This window comes from Trematomus bernacchii, unplaced genomic scaffold (genome assembly GCF_902827165.1).
Source record: "Trematomus bernacchii unplaced genomic scaffold, fTreBer1.1, whole genome shotgun sequence".
NCBI classification, from domain to species: domain Eukaryota; kingdom Metazoa; phylum Chordata; class Actinopteri; order Perciformes; family Nototheniidae; genus Trematomus; species Trematomus bernacchii.
The window spans coordinates 1,193,623-1,201,946 of record NW_022987588.1 but is presented as its reverse complement, the minus strand read 5'-3'; positions in this window follow the sequence as shown (position 1 = coordinate 1,201,946).

Sequence of the window (8,324 nt, the reverse complement as noted above, 5' to 3'; positions counted from 1 at the left end):
CTGCTTTTTTTTCTACACATCCCACTTGAGAAAAGCAGTAGTTCACAGTACATAAGGTGCTGTGCAGGTGCCCATATCTCTATAACTACCTCAGTGGTCAGAGGTTTTTAAGTTTTAATGGTATAGGTTCAGTGAGAATATTTTGTAAAAATCCAGGTAACAGTCATCCCTTGAATGAACTGTAAAACGGAATCCATTACAGCCAGTGAAAAGCTGCACTAAAGTGCTTATATGGCCGTGCAAAAGAGCCATAATAATCATGTCATCCACTGCCTAATGCATCCACACACTAGGGCTTTTCCATGGTATATATATTGATCTACCCCCTGTGCTAGCAACAAGCTGCATATAACTAAAAGTAGTCTTGTAATGGTGTTATATTTGCCTGTTTATTTTGAAATAAAATGTAAAACTATGAGTCACAGAGTATGACTCATTGCCCTTATTGAGTTTGTTTTCACCTGATCTTAATGGGAAAAAACAAACAGTTTTGGCATGAGTTCTTGCGGCAGTATAATTAGACTGAATTATTCAACTCTCTCATTTTCATATATCAGATGGAGCATCTGGTGGGACATGTTGGTACGAAATGTCGTGTCAGTTTAGTGACAGAGCGGAAAAGGTAAGGAAGGAGACCTGTCATGCTCATCCCCACCTGATGCAGTTGCACTCGTGTGGAAACATGTCAAGCATGGCGTTGTATATCGCTGTGTCCTCGCAGAGCTATATCCATCATCCTCCCCACTTGGCTCTTGTTCACATGGGAGGAGAGGAAGCACATCAGGGACATTGCCTGTGGCTCATATTAGAGAGTATGAAGACTGTATTCATCCTGCATGCAATTCATTTGCTTCTGTTTTCTCTGCCTTCAGAGGTTTTTGCTGCATATTTGGCTAGGCCCTCAGAATTAGCTAAACCACATCATTACACCACTATTTTAGCATAAATTAGCATTTAGGTTTCTTGCAATATGATAATAAAGTTTTCAGCTGGGGCAAAATAGCAATCATCACCATCATCTGAATGAAAGGATTCAGGTTTGTTTTTTTTATATTAAGGAAATGCTATTTCAAATTTGACTATGTCAATTTTGCGTGGTCACATTCTTCTTACGTTCAAATATCTTTGCATCTCTCTGCAGTATGATAATGAATACTGTTCATCCATGGTCACAATGTGCAGAGGGAACATGAGGCATACACAGGCGATGCATGATACGAGCCTCATTTAATACCCCTCCAAGTCTTCCACGACACTGAACATAATCTTCACCAACTGGGAGCAGAAGACAGCAACCACACGTGCGTGCGTGCGCATACACACACACACACACACACACACACACACACACACACACACACACACACACACACACACACACACACACACACACACACACACACACACACACACACACACACACACAAAAGGAATCAGCATAACAAATGTGTGGAAAAACATGATGATGACTAACAATAATGTGCTCCAAGGTCAGTAATACACAAATGAAGTTGGAGCAGTGCCACAGAGGATGATGGGTATTGCTTCTGATGATGTCCCTTACAGATGGTGGGTTGCACTTTGTCATCTGTGTCCAACACTCTGCATCCCATGAACTTTTTCTGCTACTGTCTGACAGAAACATTACTCTGTGGGCTTCAGAAGTGGTGTTAAAAAAGCATACAACACAGTCCTTTTCACATTACTGTGTCAACACATTATGCAGGATTTTTTTCCCCACAGAGAACACGCTAAAGCTTTTGAACCCTTGAATAATTACTCAAGTGGTGGAAATATAATTTGATATAATCTGGAAAACGAAAGGAAAACTTCTAACTAACTAATTCCAGTATTTGCAATTAAAACTGTATTTGCAGGCCAGAAAAGGAGTCCTTGGAAACTAAAGAACCACACATGGAGTGAGGGGATGGTCAGACGAGGCGTTAAGAGACAGGACTGGGAAGAATGGGCCGCGAGGGGAGGACATGCAGTCTGCCTGACACACTGCATCATCTCTGAAAATACCGTCCGTTGGGGAGGTGCAGTGTTTTTCCAACAAGTCCCTTGTCTTCCCTGAAATGAAGCCGTTATTGAATGACAGAAAGAGGTCGCTTATGTCAGTGCCAAAGGTGGGTACAGAAAAAGCAGAATAGGAATATCAGGAATGGCGGAAACCGTTTCAGGAGGAAGGCTTAGGAGAAGGAGAGGAGAGGAGAGGGCAGCAAAAGAATGTGAGCAAGTTTGTAGGGGCATGAAAAACATCTTGGTTACAAGAAATCTAACAGCAGGCAGCCTGAGAACATGCCTCGCAGAGTATCTCTGGTCTCCCTAGAGGAGGATGAGGAGAAAAAGATGATGGCCATATTATCAGCCATCATGGACGACACTTCTTACCTCCCCATGGATCCCTAAGTGCCCAGAGCAGCTCCTTCTCTGGCAGGCAGCTCCATAAAAAAGCGGCTCCACGACATGTTTTTCATTTCCACTGCCACAAGGCCCTACAGTCTTTACTATTCTCATAAATAACGCTATTAACTATACTTACAAGTGTTTTTGAACTATTAATTATTAATATGGGTATATCTACTTTTTTTAAATCAGGCTGGTCAAACATACTATATGATGCTATTATTTAGTGTAAACATTGTTCTCATTCACTTATTTTCAGTACAATTATGCTTTCATTGAAGTTCTACTCATAGCATTATGTCTATTTACTTTATAATCAATGAACTCTTATTTTTTTATTTCCAGTGCAATCTCATACATTTTTTGTTATTTGTCACACACATTATGTAACACTCTGATCTAATTTGCATATGACACTGCATTTTTTGAAGTCAAATGTCATTTATTTTGTTCTTGAAAACAAGATGGCGGTTTTGAAGCGCATGCACATTGCGTCTTCATCTTTTAATCTACCCCTGTAGCCCACCAAACTGCACTCTCTTAACTCATCGGCCACACCACTTCATCCAGACCTGACCTCAGATATCCCTTAACACCGCCAACTGGCACCCTGGACTTTGTGAAGTATGGACATTGAAGTGGATTTCTGGGCTTATTCCATTTGACCTTTAAAGGACTGACCGTTGTGTTATAATTGACATTTTCCCCAACAACAGTTTCTTACACCCTCAGCCACCTGAGGGTGTGTGTGTGTGTCTCTCTTTGAATTAGTGCTCCTGTGCTCGCCTGTATTATTTTTCCAAAGTCCCATTTTCTTATGGTGTTACCTCCCATATAAAGGGCTGAGTTAGAAAGTGTTGCTGTATTTTCCGTTAAAGCCCATTGTAGCACAATAACAGATACACTTGACGACAAAGGAAAAGGCAACCTGATTCTATTTCTTGAACACCTTAGTGTTGGAGCAATATATTATTACATATTTTTTAACAATCATAAAATGTCTCTGCTTTTTTATTAGACTGCCCTTCTCCTGTCACATTTTAACGTTCCCTAGCGAGATCTATAACGTTTTTCCTATATCATAGTAGCCATAATTGTACATACTCATCATAACCTTTTAATATCAAGGGCTTGCCATTCGTTACTCATCCTGCTGCGGATGACTGATGTGCCTTAGAAGAAGTTTTGTGGTAAACTATCTATACTTTATGTGTTGAGTTGCACTACTGCTTTGAAGTATTTCATTATTTCCCGTCAATAATCTGAAGCTCTCCCACATTTTCTTTGAGATCTTGTGGAAATGTTTTTAAGTGCTGCTGGAGGTCTATGGACCTCAGTAGGGACACTGCTGCTCAGAACATGCAACTAAATCAGAGCTTTTGTTTTTATGCTAGATGCTTTGGCACCACCTGTTGGTCAATGTTAAGAAATATAATAGGGAGGGGTAGATACACAATGGAGGAATAGGAGATAAAAGGAAGGATTGCACCTGAGAGTAATTGGTGGTTAGTGATGCATTCAGATGTCTCCTTATGTATGAGTAGACATAGTTATTCTCATTATTCGATCTGTATAAAGAAAATGCAAATACTTGCAAGTACATTTTCTGCTTTATTTGTCCTTATCATAGTTAATCCGTAGGTGACAAGGACATGGTACTTTGTCATGAAAAGTCAGCCTTCACTGTTGCCGTATCCCTGCATAATTTGAAATAGAAGGATGAGAAGAAGGCAACATTTAAAGTTATTATCTTTCACCACAGGTCAGGTCAAATGAAATTACTTTTGGGTGATGAGAAATCGACAAAAGAAAAACTGGATTCCTTTTACTGGCTTAACCTTAACAGTTGAGTTTCGAGTTTGATTTAGAGAGAATACAAGAGTGCATTGAAGAGGTAAGTCAGTACATCTGAAGAATAGTGCCTTGAAGAAAAAACAGGAAACAATTATCACCAACAGCCATGGTCAGAATGTAATTTCGCATCCTTGGCCGTTTCATGTCTATACCATACAGTGAGAAATAACTGGAGTGAAATTGTATTGCAGCCATTTCTATTTGCTTCAGGTACAGTCAGGTTACTAAACTCTTACTGCTGGTAGCCACACGTGCACAAACTGTCTTTGATCTCGGACAAGAAAAGAGTACTTCACTCCAATATCTGCAAGTTTATAATGACTCAGGTGAAAATTGTAGCTAAACATATAATATATTTTAACAGAAAATAAATGTATGACATTTCTGCTCTTGTTTCTTTTGTGTTTTTAAAGTATTCATTTTCTTATTCTTGTATTTCATTTTTATTCGTATTAGTGCTACTGCTACTACAACTAGTTTTACTACTACTAATACTAATACTAATCATCATCATTGTTGTCACATCATACATCATTATTATTAATATGACTCTCACTATTACTGTTGTTGTTTGATTGATATCATTTGACAATTGTTTTTCAAAAGAACAAAGTCATTTTGTTAAATTATGTAATTTTACCTCAAACCTCAGGGTGTCACTGCTGACTCAGGAAAGAGTTTGGTTTGGATTACCTTTCTTTGTACTCCTTTCTTTGTTCCTTTCTATCAATAGGATATGGAGACATTTAACTATTCACAGCTGGAATACAAATATAATCATTTGCTACGAAAATGTCGAACCAAATCTCAAAAATCATTGTCGATGGACCAACTTCAAACATTGACCACATGGTTGTTTAATACTTTATGCAAATCGTGACTCTGATTTGCAGCTGGGTGACGGTTTTGTTTGGAGTTAATGACCTGATGGTTCAACAGAAGCTCATTACATTTTTGTGCATTTCCCCTTTAAATCTGTCTCTTTTTTTTTAGCTGCAATTCTTGGAAGTAAGACAGAAAACATTGAATTTGGCTGTGCAGGAAAAAAAAAAAAACATGACACTCATTAATTAGCGCTTAAGTATTTTATAAACTGACAGGAAGCATGAAAAATGTTGCCTCATTTGGCTGAAAAAAAAAATTCCAAACAGCCACCGCTTGACAATGCTCCATGTTCTGGATGTGGAAATCAGAGGGCTGTCTGAAAGAACAGCTATTTACTGTCTCCTGCTTAGAGCTGATGGGAGCAAGATAAAGTCTTGACATGTTCACTAAGGTCAATTGCTGTGTAGTGTCTGTACGTACCCAGATACCAGGGATGCTTCCTTCCCTCTTAATTAAATACTATTCCACCTTATCTCCGTTACTCATGCTGACAAGACTCTTCGGCAAACTAAAGACATCTTTTCTTTGGCTGACAGATCAAATGCTAATGAATAAACAAACAACAATCACCATGCAAGTCTAGAAATGAACAAGATGTGCCAAAGCTCTCTGAGGATTGCAAAAACCACACTGCTAATCTGATGCAGAAAGATCTCTGCAGGCTTTATCTTCGACTCCGATGACTCAAGAGTGGAGGTAATTACCTTGGTCAGAGAAATCGTTGTGGAACATAATGGAAAAGTAACTGTGTGGGGAGTTGAACTTAGTGACATTTAACCGTGGGAGCAAGGACACTGAATGTAATTTCTGGAGAAGAAAGAATATGTCAGCAGTGTTTAATCGCCGTATTTGTAAAGGAGTGAAGAGAGACACAGCTGTGTTGTGTTGTCGTTCAATTACGGTGACCTACATGTGTGACAATCAAAATGTGACAGTTTTGTCTTTGGAGTAATTGTTTAAAAATTAAATTCTGGCTAACACAAAGCTACTTTGATTGTCGAGTGTTGATACTTTGCCGACTTTCCCACACAGAAACAGGTTGTTACTGAATTCCCCACAGAGAAAAGACAAACAGTGGATTGCAAAAGTGTGGCAGCAGGGTACTTGAGCTTTATTTAGCTATGTGCTTTTAATTCACAGGGGGATTGGGTGCAACGTTGATTGTTCACAACCAGAGCATTAAAAAAATGGAGGCCTCTGTGATGTTGCCACGGTAACACACATTGTGCCTTTAGTGACAGCCTCTGCTCATCTTTTTGGTGATCATTTGCAGCCATGATAGTATCCTACTCACACTGCACTCTTTCTCTGTGCTGAATAAGTCATGGGATTGGTCATGTTTTACTCATTTTGTATGCATTTTATAATGAGGAAACATATTTTGTCATTTACTTGTTAACATGGTAATTAGCTTGCAGTGTATACATTTGCATTCATGTTGTGTCATGTTGTCTGACAGGGTGGTGCTGTGTGTTTAAGAGTGTGTGCATGTTTGCATGCATGTATCAACATGTTGTTTCGGTTGCTGGGTGTTATGTCCCTGTTCCGCACCAGCGATGATCATTCAGCTGACCATCACCTTTCTCCCTGCTCTCATGTGGATGTAGTTAGAAAGCAGGCAGGAGTACCAGCTGAGACGGCATAAACAGCATGAGTATTTTCATCACGTTTATCAGACCATCCACCATCCAAACAGTTATGGAGTTGCTTTCATTTTCAGCTCATATTTGTATAGCCTTAGGCAGTAACCCAGAGTAATGCCTAGTGGCAGGCAGGACTCAGATAGCTGTGCATCACTGACGTATTCATGTCTCAACTTAATTAAGGTGAAGGCTGGTGTTTGTAAAATGTTATTCCAAACAATAGCCCAGGTTTCTTTCTGCCATTCATAATCAATATTTCATCTGGATATGCATAGAAATCAGAGCATACGCCGGTACATTCATTTAGCCTGAATTCTCTGCAGAAGATGACAGTCTGTACTGCATACTTAATTGCAAATTCAGAGGATGAGGGGATAATAACGTGTGTGCATGTACATGTGTGAATATGTGAGAATCTGCAGCCGGCAATACATCTCAAGTTCGTCCTAAAATAGAGACACATTTTCATTTGAACACATTATTAACCTATTAAGCCATTTGGAAATTAGTAGTGAAAAGTCTGTTTAAAGTTCAGTCTGTTCATCTCAGTACCAAGCTCTATGGATTCTATTTATGCTTACCTTGAGGCGTCTGCGTGTTTGTGCGATCTCTTTAAATCCTCCTTCAGTAGGCAATGGTAGAGCTATGAGGATTCGAGAGGCCCATAACGCTATGGAGTTCACAGATAATCTTTGGAAATAGGGTTTTGGCCTCAGTACACCTTCTCAAAGAAAAGGTTTGTGTTTCGTTTAAGCTCCTGGAAATGACACGCCTCTGCTTTTTCTTCCTTAAAACAATGTTATTTTGGGTTTTATTTTTGACCTGTTGGAATTTCAAAGAGAATATTCCAGCTGTGGGCTACCTCTAGGACCTCAAATACTTAAAAGGGCCGTGAATTGGCATTGTTTTGGGGCCTTGGATTTCACGAAGACTTCAAAGAATAATGGGATAATTATTGCACTTACCACCAGAGGGAAAGAGAAATGGAGAGAGGGAGACACACACTGGGACAAACCGACATAGAGAGAGAGAGGGAGGGAGGGAGAAAGGGAGTAATGAGTGTTCAAAATAGACAATAAATCTAATAGCGTGCAAATTGAATGGAAACATGCTTTCACAGGAACATCAAATCTGTGATTAATTTGATCAACTGTGATGCTGTGATCTTATCTTTCGGGGGGGATTTATTTAATGAGAATTTCATATTGGTTTATTTATATATATATATATATATATTTATTTTTCTAGTACAGAGTGTTCAGGCCAGGTAACACACAAACAGCTGGTGCAAACATGGCCGAAAGCAGCATGCTCACACTGATTAAATTGCAATCGATTTCTGCAAAATGTCAGGAAACGCTGGGGTCTAGTGCCATTTAATGTGCATCAGATGAGGGCTGAAGGTAAGGGTCTGTGTTATCACTCATATGTCAAAGAATGTGGAGAATGACAGGTTGGTGCCAGGAGTTTAATTGGCGTTAACACTTGTGGTGTAGTGCGCCGGCTGAGTCTCCAAGGCAATGCAGAGTCAAT